This window comes from Magallana gigas, chromosome 1 (assembly GCF_963853765.1).
Source record: "Magallana gigas chromosome 1, xbMagGiga1.1, whole genome shotgun sequence".
NCBI lineage: Eukaryota > Metazoa > Mollusca > Bivalvia > Ostreida > Ostreidae > Magallana > Magallana gigas.
In genome coordinates this window covers 7,539,818-7,558,150 of record NC_088853.1, presented here as the reverse complement: position 1 = coordinate 7,558,150, position 18,333 = coordinate 7,539,818, and the positions used below count along the sequence as shown (strand labels likewise).

The 18,333-nt window shown below is 31.5% G+C and overlaps 1 long non-coding RNA gene across 1 annotated transcript; it reads left to right on the top strand.

Moving 5' to 3' along the window:
* Positions 1 to 3,288: 3,288 nt before the first annotated feature.
* On the top strand, positions 3,289 to 4,949 carry LOC117687294 (uncharacterized). Its single transcript, XR_010711312.1, has 3 exons — positions 3,289 to 3,387; positions 4,417 to 4,637; positions 4,842 to 4,949. It is a non-coding gene; the product is annotated as an uncharacterized lncRNA (long non-coding RNA).
* Positions 4,950 to 18,333: the final 13,384 nt, after the last annotated feature.

The following is an 18,333-nucleotide window of genomic DNA, read 5'->3' as shown; positions in this document are numbered from 1 at the left end:
ATTTTTCTAAGTCCAAGGTCCATAAAATGTCAAAAATTGCTCGGCCTACCCAATATCGAACTTGACCTAGATATTATCCTGATAAACCTGTTTACTAAATTTCATTTCAGTATGTTCATCCTCTGCAAAGAAAATGAGCAGAAACTGCAAATGACTGGAATTTTTCTACGTCTAAGGGCCATAACTCTGTCAAAAATTGCTCGATCGTACCCAATATCATACTTGACCTAGATATTATACTGATAAACCTGTATATAAAATTTCATTTCAATATATTCATCCTCTGCGAAGAAAATGAGCGGAAACTGCAAATAACTGGAATTTCTCTATGTCCAAGGGCCATAACTCTTTCGACCGACAGACCGACAGACAGCAGCAAAGCAATATGCCCTCCCTTCTTCGAAGGGGGGCATACAAAGTGCATGAATTTTATGTAAGAAACGGAAGGCCTTAAAAAAACATAAAAACATTGGAGCGATATAATTATTGTTCCTGAGTTGCTGAAATTAGAAAAAAAGCTATTTGCATAGTCTAACAATAAATAAAGCACTGCATTTACCGCCTACATCTTACATCCAAATATCTGTAAGATATCCAAAAAACAAAGTTGTCTACTAAAAGGTATAATCAATTCCAAATTGATTTATATAAAAATAAAACTTGTGGTCAAAAATTATTGTTTAAACGAAAATTTTGATTACGGGATGGGGGGGGGGGTCCAAAAATGTATTGAGTGAGAAAATACTAAGCGGCCGATATATGCAAAAAAACTAAATAATAACATGTTTATGTTATATATTGAAGTAAATTTTCATTTTAATTGATATTTGTCAATTATTGTTTTAAACGCTAGGAAGCAAAATGCTTTAAATGGTATGTATTTTCGGGATGAATATGCTAAATAACAATATATAAAACCCCTCAAAGGGAATCTCAGTTTAACAGAGTTCCAATTTCCGTTAGTGTGTATTATGAAATGACCTGTTTTAACCCAAAATACAAAGTTATCTCTCTTTGTTTGACCAAATCATTTATATTCAATAAAGATATACATACATTTCTGCGTTATTTTAAAATATTCATTTTATCAATTACTTTAAGTTAGGCGGATTAACAATCCATCGTTCGCAGTTCTTATACGACGATCAGACAATCAATCAAAAACTACGAGGACACTATAAACAAACACTTATTATATTGATACCTAATCTTTCATTTTATTTGATGAAAAATAATATGTGTTACCCTATTATAAAAGCTACACGTGCTGTCAACACGAAGCACGGTTACATCTTAAACAGGGAAACACCACATCAAGAGGACGCAATCACAGCTTATCAAAATATTCCATTTATATATCAGACTTAGTATCCTGTGTCTTTTTCTCTTATATTTAAAACGGCAATATACCGTGTGAGAGTCATAAGGTTCCTCGATTTTTAAGATAAAAATTTACCCTATATCTTTTCTTTCTAGATACAATGGCAACAAGGTTATTGTTGACAAACGACACGCACGATTTTGATACACGAACGATCACATACGATTACTTATGATACACGGACAATCACTAACTAATTGAATTTTTAACGATACACGAATGATAGTAATAAAACACGCAAACGAACGATTCTAAACCATTTAACACGCGAAATCAATAGTAGTTTAAGACTAGAATAAAGAAAACGTACTGCTTTAATGTGTGGTGCAATATGTTCGTGTTATTTTTAAAAGCCGCATGAACAATAGTCATGCACTGTTTTATTTTACGATTAAACGACATATTCGGATTCATTCACCAATTCAATTGTTTTATTTTCCCCAACGAATATAAACTTTTATCATAAGGTAAAGAATAATAAGGGTAAAAGAAATGAAAATAATGCATATTCTACTTGAACTTACATATAAACGAGTTAATGATTATGTAATCCGATTCACTTACGTTCGATTCATTTGTGCGAGATACAGGTTAATGTTTTACCTTGTTTTAAAGAGTATCGATTTAACAAATCCCGTATTTTCGTAATATACGGTACATAACTGGTTGAATTCTAGTCATTTGAAGTTTTAAAGCGTCTAAATAGATTATAATTGTAACGAATGTTAATACCATGTAACAAAGAAAAATGCTTTTCATTTGAAAGAAAGCTAGGAATAATAATTTAATTTTGAACAGGGAATCGATAAGCTTCATTGCTTGCATTCAACGTGTCTTTCTTGCTGATATGATTGAAAAGAAAGGATCATATGAGTGGTTGAAATACGTTCCATATAGCATCGTAAGAGAGAATATTTTAATAAGACTAGCGCTGAAATTATACATGAATTGTCAATATTTTTATGAACAGTTTTAAATTCACATTCTTGCACTGTTAAAAATCTACTCGTCGTTGTTTTAGAATAAATCCCGGCATTCCCTAAAAAAAGTAACAAAACAGAAAATCCGAACAATCACGCACGGTAAAAGAAAAAAGAAAACCAAGTTTCCTAATACATGCTCGATCCAGCATGTTACTCGAACGATCACCCGTGTTACAGGAAATATATAAAACAATTGCATTATCAACAGTAACGTTGTTGGCACTGTAGGGAAAACCCTGAACATCAGATGATATCATTTTTTCTTCGGGCTGTTTGATGTCCGAAATGCAGTTGACACCAGCCCCACAAAATGAATCATAGTTAAACGCAGACATGCGTTTGCATATTATTTGGATCATCAAGCATTTCCACTGCTAGTATCGGCTTTTCCTTTGAGTTGAATTCACTTTAAGCACGTATCGTTATTTCGGGACGTCGTGCAACGTTAATGCTTTTAGTCAATTTTAATGAGGACAGTCTTGCCTTTGAAACAAGTATTTGTTTAACTTAAACCTATACTTTGCTATTATTTTGCACATAAAATATCTTGACAATACTTTATAGAGGTTTTAATATTTTTTGTTTGAAGCCCAATTTATAAAAATATTCCTGTCAACCTTTATGGTAGATCACATAACATAAATATCACTGTGCACCGTTACCTTTTTTTTGGGCCAAGATTAAACTTTAAATATTTCTTAGAAACGTAGGAATATATCTAAATCAATCGACTTCAAAATATTTGAAACTGTTGCTAATTTATCTCCACCAAATACAATAACAATTGGACGCTAAGTAAGATCACTATTAATAACATGTGTTTATTTTTATTGATTAGCCCTCGTATACATTTATTCTTTTTTATAAATAATATTGCTAAATCCCAAGTTCTGTTATTGTAGATTGGGATATTTGACCTTGAACGAGATGATCCTCTTATGTTATCTAGCATTGTAGGAGAGATGCTTATTATTACTAGATTATTGAAAAACATTCAAAATACAGACCAAACAAATGACAAAGGTAAGAACCATTTTTGGTTTTAATTTGTAATATTCCAAAATTTTCTTTTTATTACGAATTGGTTTCCATTTACTGTCAATGGTATGATCGCCCTTTTATCGTATCTTTATTGCAAAATTGAACCACTGGACATAAACAAACAATTTTTAGTAGTTTCTTGATTGCATGAAATATATGCCTATTTTTTTTATTAAAGATATCATTCTGAAAAGCATAAATAATGGTGTAATCAAAGAATGTAATATTCATTTCTATACAGAATTTGTACAAATTAGGGAATTGAAAAAAATGATGATTTAAAAAAAACGATTCTTTATATCAGAAAAAGAACAAATTAAAACGGGAATTACTACTACATTTTCAAAGTACGTATATTTTATGTATGATACAATCAATCTAATTTGTTCAGAGTTATACTTTAAATGCTCAAGTGAAAAATGAAGCACCTAAATCTATATTTTCCGTAGCTATAATAAGATTACATGAACATTAATTACTTATCTTTGACAGGTTGTTATCCTCAGTATTAGAAAAACCTACAAAAACCTAATATTTTATCGATTTTTTTAATGTGAAAATCCAAAAATATTGAATATATTTCACTTGTGTCCATTATAATAACCTTTGGTGCTTGTGCCTCATATATATATATATATATATATATATATATATATATATATATATATATATATATATATATATATATATATATATATAGTAACAATGATTCGTTTGAATCAATATGATAGCTTGAAAAATTATTTTATTAAAATATATTCATCTTTGAAAGACAAAAAGTGTAACGCAATGTCGAAATTGAACATTTGGAAACGATTATTTCAATTAGAATATATGTCCGAAATATTAAAAGGATTATTTCATATTATCAATAATCGTTAAAAGTTATCAAAATAATAATCTATTTATATATCTTAAATTTTTTTTTTCTTATTTAAGAGCTTGTAGACAAGTGCTATTTTTTTCCTTCATGTATCAATTGATTTCTCTTTGTCTTTCTTGTTCTTTAAGAAAACCAGCTAGGTCAAACAGTATATAAACCACACACGCCAATGTTTGAGACGTGTATGCCCAAAAACATTGATGAAAATACACTGGTGAAGGGATTCAAGTTTGGGTCAAGACCGTACGTCTTCAATCCAAAGTATTGCACATCAACAACACTTCCGTTATACTTTTACTTTGGTTATCAGATTTGGCAAGCATCACAAAAAAAGAAAAAATGTGGACAAGTAAGCTATTCATTGCTTTTAATTTTAATATTTTCTATCATTTCTTTTTTCAAAATGTTATTTTGTATCCGTCTTGCACATATATTAGCTTCTCTGTTATTAACATACACTATATGCATGCGTAAAAAGACCTATTCAAAACAAATTTTATGTTTGCTTTAACGGCTTTCTATTTTAATAATTAAACTTGATGCTTTGTTAAAGGTTCTTCTTTTTGAGGCATTAAAGGCAAATCGGTGCGACTATGTCAGGGTTTTGATGGATCAAAAAGTGCAACTCGATACGGATGAATTGAATGATTTATATGTAGAGGTAAAATAAAAATCTTGTAATTCCCGTTTAGATTGTATGGCTAACCTTAAAATATCAATGTTAAAACCTGAGGTATGGTGGGTGGGGGATGATTATGCCGAATGTCATTGTTTTTTTTCCAAAGCAATTTCAAAGTTTTTAAATTATATAAATTTTATTTAAACTGTATACATTTTTAGACTGTCTCATGCATGGATTGTGGGTTTAAGGACAAAAAATGTCACCATATGCCGTGGATTATGAAGGTAAATCTGAAAGTCGCCATAACACCAAATAGCATCATCAAAAAATAGTTTTTATAACCGATTTTATATCATACAAACTTTTTTTCTGTTCAAAGTTGAGCTGAATGTTAAAAATCCGTTTTATCCCCTTTATTATTGTGTTTTACATGTCATAAACGTTTGTTTTAATTCTATGAATTCGGTAAAAGGTAAAACTAGCTCAAGAAACCAAAACATTATTCTTGCATATTGTAGCTAGCACGACGATCAGAAACGTTATGTGAACATCTGTTGAGTATTGTTTATAAAAAAACAACAAATAATGGGCCTGAGGATGACAAGAACGGTCCAAAAGGTGAACGTAGAAACCGAAGCCAGAAAGCTGTGTTGTAGTATATTGCGATACAAAGGTACATTAATCACTATTCATTGTATTACGAAATCAATATTTAATAAATTAAATTCAAAATACATGTAAGAAAAGCACACACGAAAAAGTTGTATACGTTCGGCTGCATTTAAAACATAATTTGCTGTTTCATAAGCTATGGAAAAACTAACCAGTGTAAAACATATTCAGTTAAGAATCACCGAGTTCAACAAGACAAAATATCACCTATATGACAACATATCTGGCTATATCATGGGTATCATAATTTGATATGAAAAAAATGTAATGTTATAATCTCGTTTGTGGGATTTTCCCTTAATGTTGAACCATACAGAGCCACATACATTGACCGGTCATTGAAGTATGTAATCGTTACATTGCATTATCTATGGCTTTTTGTTAAAGTCGTATAGCAAAAAAAAAAAGATGTTTTTAAAACATTTATGCTCCCCTCCCTTCGGAATATCTGCGAAGGAAATGCATGAAAACTGCAAAAAATGGCATTTTCCTACGCACAATGCGCAAATTGCAAATGATATCTTTAAATCGCATCGGTGCAGGTGATAAATGACATTAAATCATAAATATTTAAAATAAAATCCTTTGTTTTGTCATATACTTTGAAGTTCTTGCTTGGGCTTGAAATAGATATTTCGTTTATGAAAAATATTGTTTTTGACATTCTACAAAATCATTAGAAAATGCAGATTTTACTAATTAAAAACGTTTTCAAAAAAATGGGGTAATAAGTAGGTTTCCCAGCACGATTCACATTAGTACTTATATTCTCTAGAAATTTTACGTAAAATATTCTGAAATTGTGTTGATCTTTTATATGCGCCAACTGGTTTTTACATGCATTCCAATTTATTCATTCAGTTATTTACACTTAACATGGAAAGTCTCCAAACCACTAGTTCCTAAAAAGTCTTTTACTTAAAACAAAGCTTTAAAACTGCCGATTTTTTATACTTGTTTTTTAGGTCACCTGAGTGAATTCAGGTGGCTTATTGCTCTCCGCTTTCGTCCGTCGTCGTCCGTTCACAATTTTACATTTTTAACTTCTTCGTAAAAACTACAAGGCTGATTGTTACCATTTTTAGTGTGAGACATATCTATGGTAAGAAGAATCTAAATTGTGACATTCATGGCTTTACCATCTCCGGGGCACTACAGGTGGGGCCAAATATGCCACAAAAAGCCAAATTTTAATAAAATCTTCTTTTCTTCTCCCATACATGTGAGAAAAAAACTGGTTCATGGTTATGATGTCCATAAAGCCCTATAACAAAATTGTGCAATTCATATCCCCTGAGTCAGGAGTTTTGGCTATAGGGTGGGCCAAAATGGCCATATAGTTAAATGTATTAAGTCTCAGGAAATCTTCCTCTCTACTCCCATATATATATTTGTTGAAAACTTAATGCATGATTATAATGTGCATAAATTCATGACCCCTTTATCAGGGGTTCAGGCTCTGGGGTGGGGCCAAAATGCCCACATAGTTTGAATGTATTAAATCCTAAAAAAAAAATCTTCTTCTTTACTACCACACGTGGGCAAAAACTGAATACATGGTTATGATGTGCACTAACTCCGCTACCTAAATTGTGAAATTCATGGCCCCGGGGTCAGGGGTTCTGGACATTGGATGGGGGGATATGGCAATATAGCGTTAAGGCATATAATGTTTAAAAATCTTATTCTCTATTCTCACACATCTGTTTGAAAAACTGACTTTATAATTATGTTTACCAGGAAATCCTCTACTAAAATTTTAAATTTCATGTCCCCTGAATTATGGGTTTTGACTCAAGGGGAGGGCCAAATTATATGTATAGGTGGTAGTGCATATCATGTTTAAAAATGATCATCTTTACTCTCACACATGTGAAAGGAAAACTGCAATCATGATTTTGTAGACCAGATCGTTAAGTTTTTCGCCAAAATTATAGGTTTCACAATATTCTTTTTTGCAAGATTTCAGGCAGGGAGGTGGTCGTCATTACAAATTTATAATTTTTCTACTCCAGAATGAAACCCAATTAATTAAATGCATGTATGGGACTCCTTCACAAGTTTGTGTATTGGTTATATGCTACTCAGGTGACCGTTAAGGTCTATTGGCCTCTTGTAATATGAATGAATTCTGTACGTGTAGTATTAACGGCAGCATATATGTAAAGGTAACATGCGGTTTTATACTGATATGATATATAATTCACTTTAAACGTGGAGATACATTTCCTGAGAACTATCGACAGGAATGCAGATCGTGACGTCAAAGTTAATTATGACGTAAAAGCGTGTGAAGAACAGACAAGTGACTTTCTACACATCGCTGTAAAATCAATCGGAAAGCCTTACCATGCCTGCGAAAATCAAACTTCAAAAGAAAGGTTGTTATCCGGATATAATATGATTATCATTTATGTATGCCTACATATCATTTTTATTTAGTTATTCCGTTCCCTTTCCGGCGATTACGGCACGCCTTTAACTGCAGGTAGCCTTTTCTATCAGTGACGTCACTGTTTTCTTATATGGTCATGTCAAAATTCGACAAACTTGTAGACTTTACATTTGTCGACTTGTAACACGTCAGCCGTGTTATTTCAGAAAACGGAGATACCAATGCAGAGACTACAGGTAGAAAGCGTGAATTATAGTGGCAGGTTACATGTAAATAACAAACAGCATTTTGGGCTGCAGAAAAAAAAATAGATTGAATGTCTGCGGGGTCTACTCTAAACTGTTTATGCCAGAGTTTTAAAGGTTACACAATTAAAATTACACTCATTCATTCTCAGGCCCACACATCAACGTGATGGCATATTCGGATGTACAAGTTTACAGGTCTGGATTTTTGAACATGATTACCCTTCATATGCATCAGCCATTATTAAGCCAGGATGATAATGTTAAAAAATGGCGCGAGGTGTCCTGAGTACTTCCGATTGGAGAACAGATGTAAGCATTTCCCATTAGAGCTCTCCGTAAGGAATTTTTGTGTTTGTTCCTGTAAACTTTTATGAGTAAAAAGGGTCAATTTGTCAATGAAGATATCTTGGATACTTTCAATTTCATTGATTACAACTGTACATCTTACACAGGTAATTGTATTTTATAAAAAAAAAAAAATATAATAAAAAAGTGATGAAAGCAATAACTTGGGATGGACTTAAGTCAATTTACTGCATAGAATGCTTGCATAAAACTTGTGGCCAATAGGTGACATTCTGACAGAGAGAAAAATAATTGCAATTCTTTGGAAGAACAGACTTTTTAAACTATAAACAAGACAAGGTGAATGACAGAACATTTTTAGAATGCTTTTTTACGAACAGATATGATATAGAACTATTTTGTGTTCACTCATGTTGCTTCATCATGGAAGATAAATTTATTTGAAAAAAATTCATTAAGACTAGTATCTGTCATAACAGTCGCAAACTGATACTATTGTATATTTTAGGGCCATTTTTATTTTAAAGTACATCAAAAAATTATCATTAAAAGGGATAATGAGGAATGTTTAATTGTATCCGATATAATTTGAAAACATTTTTTTGTAACTCAACATCATTTATACATTATAACACAGAGTTAAACTAAATAAAGAGGTATTTTCTAGTATTTAATAATTTTACTTTCAATCTGTACTTTAGATAGATTCACATTGCAAAAAATTGGTTAATAATAAAATAATATTCACACATATATATTTTGCGAATTGCTAGTTAAATGTTCCTAATTTTATAATGTAGATTTCGACAAAACCCCGCTCTTTTTTTATAAATGATCGACGGGTCCTTGTTAGAGCGATTGTAAACACAAACCGTAATTAATCATTTACAGCAATATATATTTCCAAGAATATCAGAAGGCTTATATGTATAGCCAAAGAAATAATGTACATGCTCTCAACATACATATCATTAAGTTGTAAACATATGAGGTCTGCTTCAGTTCCGGTCATGTATTTATATTTACATTAACTTTTTCCCCCTTATTTGATCTTGATTACATTGATTGATTTGAGTAATATTAACGCATTACATAGAATACACAGTCACCAAATCTGGTGCGTACGACAACAATCTCCGTTCAGTATTTCTCTTAGAACATGACCGACTCTCATTGTAGCTTCAAACAGGATCACCGCCTGATATTATAATTACGCTGATAATTATTTCATTGATGAAAATATTTTTTTAACAGTTAAACGAATTTGATTAAATTATTTATTATTTTACCCAAGGTCATACTCATCAGGTAACAGAATTAAAAAAATTGTAATTAGAATTTATAGCGCTGTGTACTATTTTGTCAGCATCATTCTGCTTTTCCAACGGCCCTTTCATTAATTGCGCATTACTCGTGGAATAAGACGGAAGTTTCGAGAAGTAAATCATAATTGCGGAGAGGGAATCATAGTAAAACCGTTAATAAGAAGCATTGAATTCTTATTTTTAGAAAAATGTGTCTCAAAACTGCATCAATTTGTGCAAACAAAATTTATTTACCCGTTAGCGCACGTTATTCAATTTGTATGTTTACACATACTGCCCCCAGCACTTCTTTGCGCAGCAAATATTTCTGAAAACCCCGGCGGTACTACATCCAACACAGTAGATAAATGATATTAAGTCTAAGAAAATAATAACGTAACATCATTTATATCAATTTCTATAAAACACTTCGTTTCTAAAAACCATGCGATCATTGACATTGCTCGTTCTGTCACAGTGTGTGGTTTGCGCATGTGCGATGCTATAACATACACATGGAAAACAATTATCGAGGACTTTTGAAGTATCTGTGCCTTGATTTCAGTCTGTCTAGTTTTGTCATTCATTAAGTATTCCATGTCAATGGATTTGTTGTCATATTGTTTTTGTTCAAAACGCGTTTCTACAAGTCTTTTCGTCCAAGGTAACGTGTTTAGGTAAATGAAATACCGGAATGTGGTGAAGCATAAATAGTGCTCTTATATTGGAGGTGTGTAGCGATTAGCAAAACAATAGAAATCCACAAATAATAAGGCGGTAGTTGGAGATAAAAGGGAAAAAATACGTATTTATGAATTCATGTCAGCTTTGAGGTGGAATTATAGATCATACCGAAATGGCTTCGATCTAAATTACATTTTATTTTATCAAAAGGATTTACCGATGTCAACATTTAACTAACTCCTTTGCCGAGTGGATAAAGTGTCTGGGTTATGATCTCCCTAGATCGAATCCTGCAGGGGCTTTTGTAGTTACATGTACTCGCTTATTTGATTTTTTTTAGATATTCATTATTTATCCCGAAGCTGCAAAACTTTTGCTTATTTGCATATGTTCAGTTTATTTATCGTTATATCTTTCAAAATCAAATAATTTCCTGTTAATTTGAGTTACTTTTTCCAGGTGTGTTTTTCCACCTTAACAGTTTACGAACTTGTGATTAATATATTGAATATACTTACATGGTGTTATCAGACCATACTTTTCTCAGATACAATTATTTGTCACTGTAAACAACGTCGAACTGCATCATGCATACAATCATTACAATTATCAATACAGAGTTGTCTCTGTTTCATTAGATACGGGATATGGCATCCTTGCTAGCCAAGGATTTTCGTTCCACTCTGATAAAAACTCGGTAATGCGTTGGTGCTATCTAGCGATGAAATTGAGTTGCGCCCCTTGAATATTTACATTTTAATCGAATAAAACAATGGGTATTGTTAGATTCAGTAGTATTTTCTCACTATATAACTCTATATAGACGAATAGTCAATAATTGTAATATTAGCTTGTCCAAAAAATATTGACCGGTCGATATTTTTTTGATATTGACCGGCTAAGAATAATATCTAGAGAACACTCCCTCTATTTCAAATAATCGCCTCTGATTTGTTGATTCGTACACGATGACGCGAATACCTCTTCGCGACTCCAAAACAAGGTGACGTCATAATAGACAGTCAGTCAAGGCAAGTAAACAACGGACGCACAATGCAACGGTTTGCTATCATTACGGATATAAGGATTTGCGAATTACTGTGAAGTAAAATCAGGTAGAACATCTGTACGTTAATTCTTACGGTCGGCGGAATATCACCAGTGGCCGTTTGATGCTTAGGATATTTTGGAAATGAACTTTGCACAAAATTGAATTCTTTGTTGAGCTGAAAAAATTACGGTGATGTTTTCAATTAATTTCTTAAATTTTGGTTTGTTTCTTCATATAACAAAACAAATGTTGACTGTGTTTTCGGGCAACATTGATTTTATTAGCCCCCTTGGAACGAAAATATTGCCCTCCGCTTCGCGTCGGGCAATATTTCGTCCCTCGGGGGCTAATATAATCAATGTTGCCCTGAACCCCAGTCAATATTTGTATAATATTACATTTTTGAATAAGTTTTCTCGTTATGTCACAAATTAGATAATTTTATTACTATGCCCTGAAAATTGCTGAATCACACCGGAAACAGTTATATTTCACAGGAAATAGTTATATTGCCCTCCCGAAACTGTAATATCACCATCGCGTGCAAGAATTCTGCATATTAATTACGTCGGGTTCGAAATTCAATGAGCCAGTTGCTAAGCAAACGTAAACAGATCCGCGAATTTTAAACATGTCGATGTCTGCGGTTTGTTCATCTAAATTCAGATGAACTCGATAGTTTAATTGATGAAAAAAATTCGGCAAATACGACAAAAGTGATAAACTCAAGCGTGAGTGTTTTAAAAACGTTTGCCTCTGCCTTGTGAATTAAATAAATATGTTGATAACCCGAGTTTGATTTGTTTAAAAATGTTATATAACATATATTACATGTCTTCTCGGGCGACAATACCAATTTTTAATTTAATAAAATGTCTTTTTTGGATATGAGCACAGTTTTGCCCCACACAACATATCATTAAAATCTAGAAAGTTTCTAATATTTTATTTAAACTATTATATGAACAAATATTTGGGAAGCCATGTGCTCTGTGTGCAATTTGAGAATATTATTTCTAAAAACTAATAGTTTTTAGAAAATTCTAGATTCTTCTGATTTTAACTCATAAAACTGAAGTAAAGTATAACAATGTATTCTCCCTGGCGGTGATTCTTTCTTATACCTCTGTAAAATCTTATATTTTCTTTTCACCAATAAAAAAAATAATACCTATGCAATATCTAAAGCAGAATATTACTCATCAAAACTTTTCTTTTATTTTGGGCATTTTGTGGGGATTTTTTGACCCTCCATCTGCTTATGTCTTTGTAACATAGAAATCTTGTGTTTATAAGATGTTTAGATAAGCTTGAAATATTTGGCTAGTTGTTGGGACGTTTTATTACATGAAAACCCCCTGATAATTGTTTCTTCATCTATTTGTTTCCTTTTTCTGTGATTAAAAAATATGTCACCCAGCGTAGTGTGTTTCATGGTTTACGCAATTTTAATTAAAAAAAAAAACAACAAAACAACAATTCTATTGAGTGCACCCAATGCATGCCATTTTTTTTAAAACAATATATACAGTTTATTTTATAGGTTATACAGTATATCATGATTAATTTATATCTGTGTGCTTTTCATGCATGTCTAAATGAATTCCTATCGTTAAAGAGGAACTGCTGGAATAATGATTAATCAATTTAAAATCTCTTTTTCGTCAATAAACAACTTAAATTGTCAAGTAAACTAACATATATAAGGCTATGTATATATTCTGGCTTTAAATAAATACAGATAAACGTAAACTATTAGACAGCTAATGGCTATAAAAAAAATAGTCAGGTGACCAATGGCTCAGTTGACCTAGTGCAATTGATCTTCGTCTGTCGTCGTTCGTCTGTGTGTTAACATTTTTCACTTCTTCTCGAAAAACTACAAAGCCAAGTGTTTTCATTTTTGGTTTAAAGCATCTCTATGGTAAGAGAAATCTAAATTATGAAATTCCTGGCTCTGCTTCTGCTGAAGGGGCCACAGGGAGGGCAAAATATGCAAAATAAGCCAACCTCCCACACATGTGAGAAAAAGAAAACCTAACGCATGGTTATGATGTCATTGACGCCTTCTACCAAAATTATGAAATTCAACGCCCCTGGGTCAGGGGGTCAGGCTCTAGGGTGGGGCCACATAGGGAAAATGTATTAAATCTTAGAAAATCGTCTTCTATACTCCCATATATATATTTGCATGGAAATGATGTCCACGGACTTCTCTTCCTAAATTGTGATTCATTACCCTGGGACAGGGCTTTACGCCCTAGAGCACGTAAGGGGGGGGGGGGGTGTATGGTCATTTAGTGTTAATGCATGTAATGTTTAAAAAACGTCTTCTCTACAGGCATAGAACACAGAATAAAACAAATGCATATTTAGAAAATAAAATGATCCTGTTATCTTTAATAGTATTTCATGTCACGTGCATGTAAGGGTTATGAGTGGGGAAGGGGGGGGGGGGGGTATGTATTTGTCTTATTATTTTATTCTGCTCAGGAATTTGATTGAAATAAATGGGTTAATTCCCATTGTTAGAAAAGTAAAATAATGAAGCTGTCCATCAAAATTATCTAAAAGATAAAGTGAAAGCATTTGAAAGTTTTGGGAGGAGGATTATAACAGTAAATGTAGTCATCTTCCTGATTACTTCTTAATGGAGTAATCTTCCTTCGCTTGTTCTTATTTTTTAATTGTTATCAAATATGATAAAATTAAAAACTAGTAAGATCAAAAACTAGTATGATCAAAATAGTTATGCAAGTATTTTTATCATTGAGACAATAACAGTTTTTATTTCTTTTTTAACAAATAGACGTGTTAATAGTAAATTATTAGGTAATATACTTGCCACCTTGTTTTAGTTTACAGATAAAAACATATAGAACCTTTTTTGAATGTAAACATACCTTGAAACAATCCTTTACATGGAATATGTGCTACTAATCAGTAGTAGGTCATACACTCTCTAACAACCGATAGGTCTTGTGCTAAACTATAGGATTAAAAGTCCTTTCCAAATAAATTCAGGCAGGGAGATGGATGTCATTACAATATTGTAGTTTTCTAATAAAACTCAATTAAAGGCATTTATGAGACTCCTCCACAATTTTGTGTATGGGCTAAGGTACTCAGGTAACCGTTAAGACCTGTTGCCCTCTTGTTTTTCTATCAGGGTTTCCAAAATATTTACCTTTTACACAAACGCACATTTTAAGGTACTAATATGTTTGCTTTTTTAGAATTTATACTACCAGACGATAAAAAAGGAAAGAAAACAGAAGAAAACAATGAGAGTTCTGCAAACCTCTTACTTTGGGCCATCTTCGTCAATAGAAAAGAACTGGCCGAAATTTGTTGGCTCAGAGGCACACACCAATTATGTAAGAGTTACATGTTCAAGGTTAAACATTTAAATCATAGATTTTGCACGCGTGAATCATTCTTTAAAGAAAAGAGTAAGCCAGTCAGGTAACCATATTGAAAAAAATAAGCCTATGCTGTTTCTGACAAGATAAACATTCTTAATATTTGAACTTAAATTTTGTGTTTCTACAAGGATTAAATTAAAATGAATGATATATATTGCATTACTTATCTTGTGGGCGCTGTATTTTTTGTTCAATAATAACTGTAAATTGAAATGAGTTTTTTTTTTATTTCACTGAATAATTGGTGAAAACATTAAATATACACGACGTTTTTAATTTCAAAACTTATTAGACGGTTAAAAATAAGAAAAATATTTCTAAAATTCAGATAATCATAATAATTTTACTGGCGTTAATTGAGAATCGTTATTAACCTCACATTCAGTGGAATATTTTATCTTCAGAAATCATCATTTTGCATTTTTTAAAATCAGAATTAAAATACGTACATATTTAAAGTACAAATTTTTGTCGCTCAACGCTTATCAAAGATGTTGCTTTTGGGTCAATTATCGGAGGATGCAATCCTTTTTGATAATAGCTTGTTATTATAAAACAAAGCACTTTTCGCAGCAAAACGGAAATTAATTCAGTTATTTTGTTCAATTTTATTCACATTTACATTTTATTACAATCGAAATCCGTTAACTCATATTAAAAATGATCGGAGTAAGCGGCCTTGTATTTAATTGTTTTCATCAGTATTTGTTCATATAAATGTTTTGTTTGTTTGACTGTTTTGAACAAAACTTAGCTACCTATTTGTGTTTCTCTTGATTTTGTTTTAGTGACTGGCTTAGTATGTTCAGCTGTTCTTAAAAAGCTTTCAAAAAGAGCAAGAAATGCCAAAGAGTTAGTCATTTCAAAAGATCTGGAGGACCATTCAAAGTAAAATTAAATAGATCATACATTATAGGCTAAAAAAAGCATGATGTCTTATTTGTTTCAATATTTCAAAAGATAAAATGATTTTGACATTCTTTGAAACCAGTATTTTTTAAAATCTAAAGTATATCGTAATATGTCTACTAAATTCAATGTTATATTTACCTATTTATACGTTTTGATCAGAATTTTTGAGCAACGCTGTCTCAACATGATGGACAAAATGTATGAAGAAAATGCAAAACAAGCCATCGAACTCATGAACATTAAGGCATCTGTTTTGGGTATTTACTCCAGTCCAATAACCTTTGCTTACGAAAATTTGATGTATGATGTGGTAGCCCACATTTGCTCTCAGAAGTATATGAACAAGAAGTGGTATAACAATTTACCACCGAAGTCTTTCTATAAGGTAAACCAATGTCTTGAGAAAAATAAAATATATTATAAATAATGATCAGAAATATAATTTCAAAACCTCAGGATCAAACATTTTAAATAGGGTCCTTTTCAAATCATCTCCGCTTTTGCTAATCAGAAGGGTCTTAAATAACCCGCTCCGTAGAAATGGTAATTTGATACAATTCAAATACAAAAAAAAGTTGATCACTAGTTAAGGTTTTCTGTTTCCAACGGAAGACTTTATTGTTATTGCTTTGTTTATTTTTCCAATTATTATTCTTGGTTTTTTAACGCATTTTTGTGCAGGCGATTTCTCAAAGATGACTCAATTGATTTTCATGAAACTTTCAGATCTGATAGATGCTTATTTAAACTAAATATTTTTTTTTTTATTTTGATGACGTCACTTCTATTTTTGAGCTTTTGAGTTTAAGTGGGTCAGCTTGTCCTTGAAACTCCTCCTAAACCTTAAAAGATAAGTTTAAACTTTCGAGATTTATACATAAGAGATTGTAGATGCTCCATTTGACATTCATTATTGTCTGGTTCAAAAAGTCTCTATTTTTCACTTGTTTCTTTTTATATCTCTTTTCTCAAAATTATTTTGTTAAAAAATGAAATGCAAATAAAGTTTATATTTACACGTTCGTTTGATATAAAGAAACAAGGGCTGGTCCCTCAAATAAGGGACTGAGAAGGATTTTAAGTTCTTAATTTATAGTATTTTACCGAGAAATATTTTGTAATATGTTTTAGAAGCAAAAATGTTTATCTCGTATTTATTTTATTATTATCAAGACTGTCTCATGTGTTACGTGATTAGGGGTTTTAGGGGCCAGAAGTCCAAAACTTTGATCCCTCATATCTCGAAAAGGACAAATAATTTGAAAATCAATTAAGAATAAAAGATGCTTAGAACGATGTTCTTAAGAATATTCAATCATAAAAATTTCTTAATGTGGTCCCAAAAAGGAGATAAGGGATCGGTCCCTAAAATGCTCTTTCAAAGATAGCTCAAGAATGGTAACAAACTCCTAAACACTTGTTGAACAAAATATGTTTAATATCACAAGACCTTTCACTTGATTTCAAGAAAAAAGGGCTGGTCCCTCCAATTAGAGGCCAATAGGGCTCTGAAGTCTTCGTTTACTTTGCTGAGAAATATTTTGTAATAAGATTATAGAAGCAAAGATTTTTATTTCATATTTGTTAAACTTTACATTATAAAAAAAAACTTCATACGTTAGGTAATTAGGGGTCTTAAGGTGCCAGAAGTCCCAAACTTTGATCACATATCTTAAAAAGGACAACTATTTTGAAAATCAATTAAGAAAAAAAACAACTTAGTATGATGTTCTAAACAATATTCAATCATCAAAATTTCCTAATGTGGCCCCAAAATGGAGATAAGGGGTCGACCCCTAAAACGTTCTTTCTTAGATAGCTCAAGAACCGTGACAAATTTCTAAACACTTGTTGAAATTAATGTGTTAATAATAAGAAGTCAAATTTGTTTATGATTATCATATTAAGAAAAAATTATATATATATATATATATATATATATATATATATATATATATATATATATATATATATATATATATATATATATATATCTTATAATTTCATTTAATATTAGGAAAAGGGGCTGGTCCCTTAAATTAGGGAGTAAAATGGTTCTAAAGTATTTTGCAGGTCTTTACAAAGGAATAATTTGTTATTTGCTATAGAAGGAAAATTTGTTCATCTTGCATTTTACTTTACCAATGAACGTAAACGCTTCCTTAATTGGTACTTAATTAAACATTTCAAGGGACTAGAATCTAAAAAGTTTGATCTGTTTCATCTCAAAACTTTATAGATGTAGAAGGGCATTATAACTCTGCTTCCATTTTAACATCGTTTTGTTGACGAATATCAAAGTCAAGGTCATATTCTCTTCAAAATATTGCATGGAAGACCTCCTCGTTGCCCCCAACGAGATCATGTCTAGTCATTATTAATTTTTTACCCACAAATTTTGTGTAGGCGATTTCTCAAAAACTATT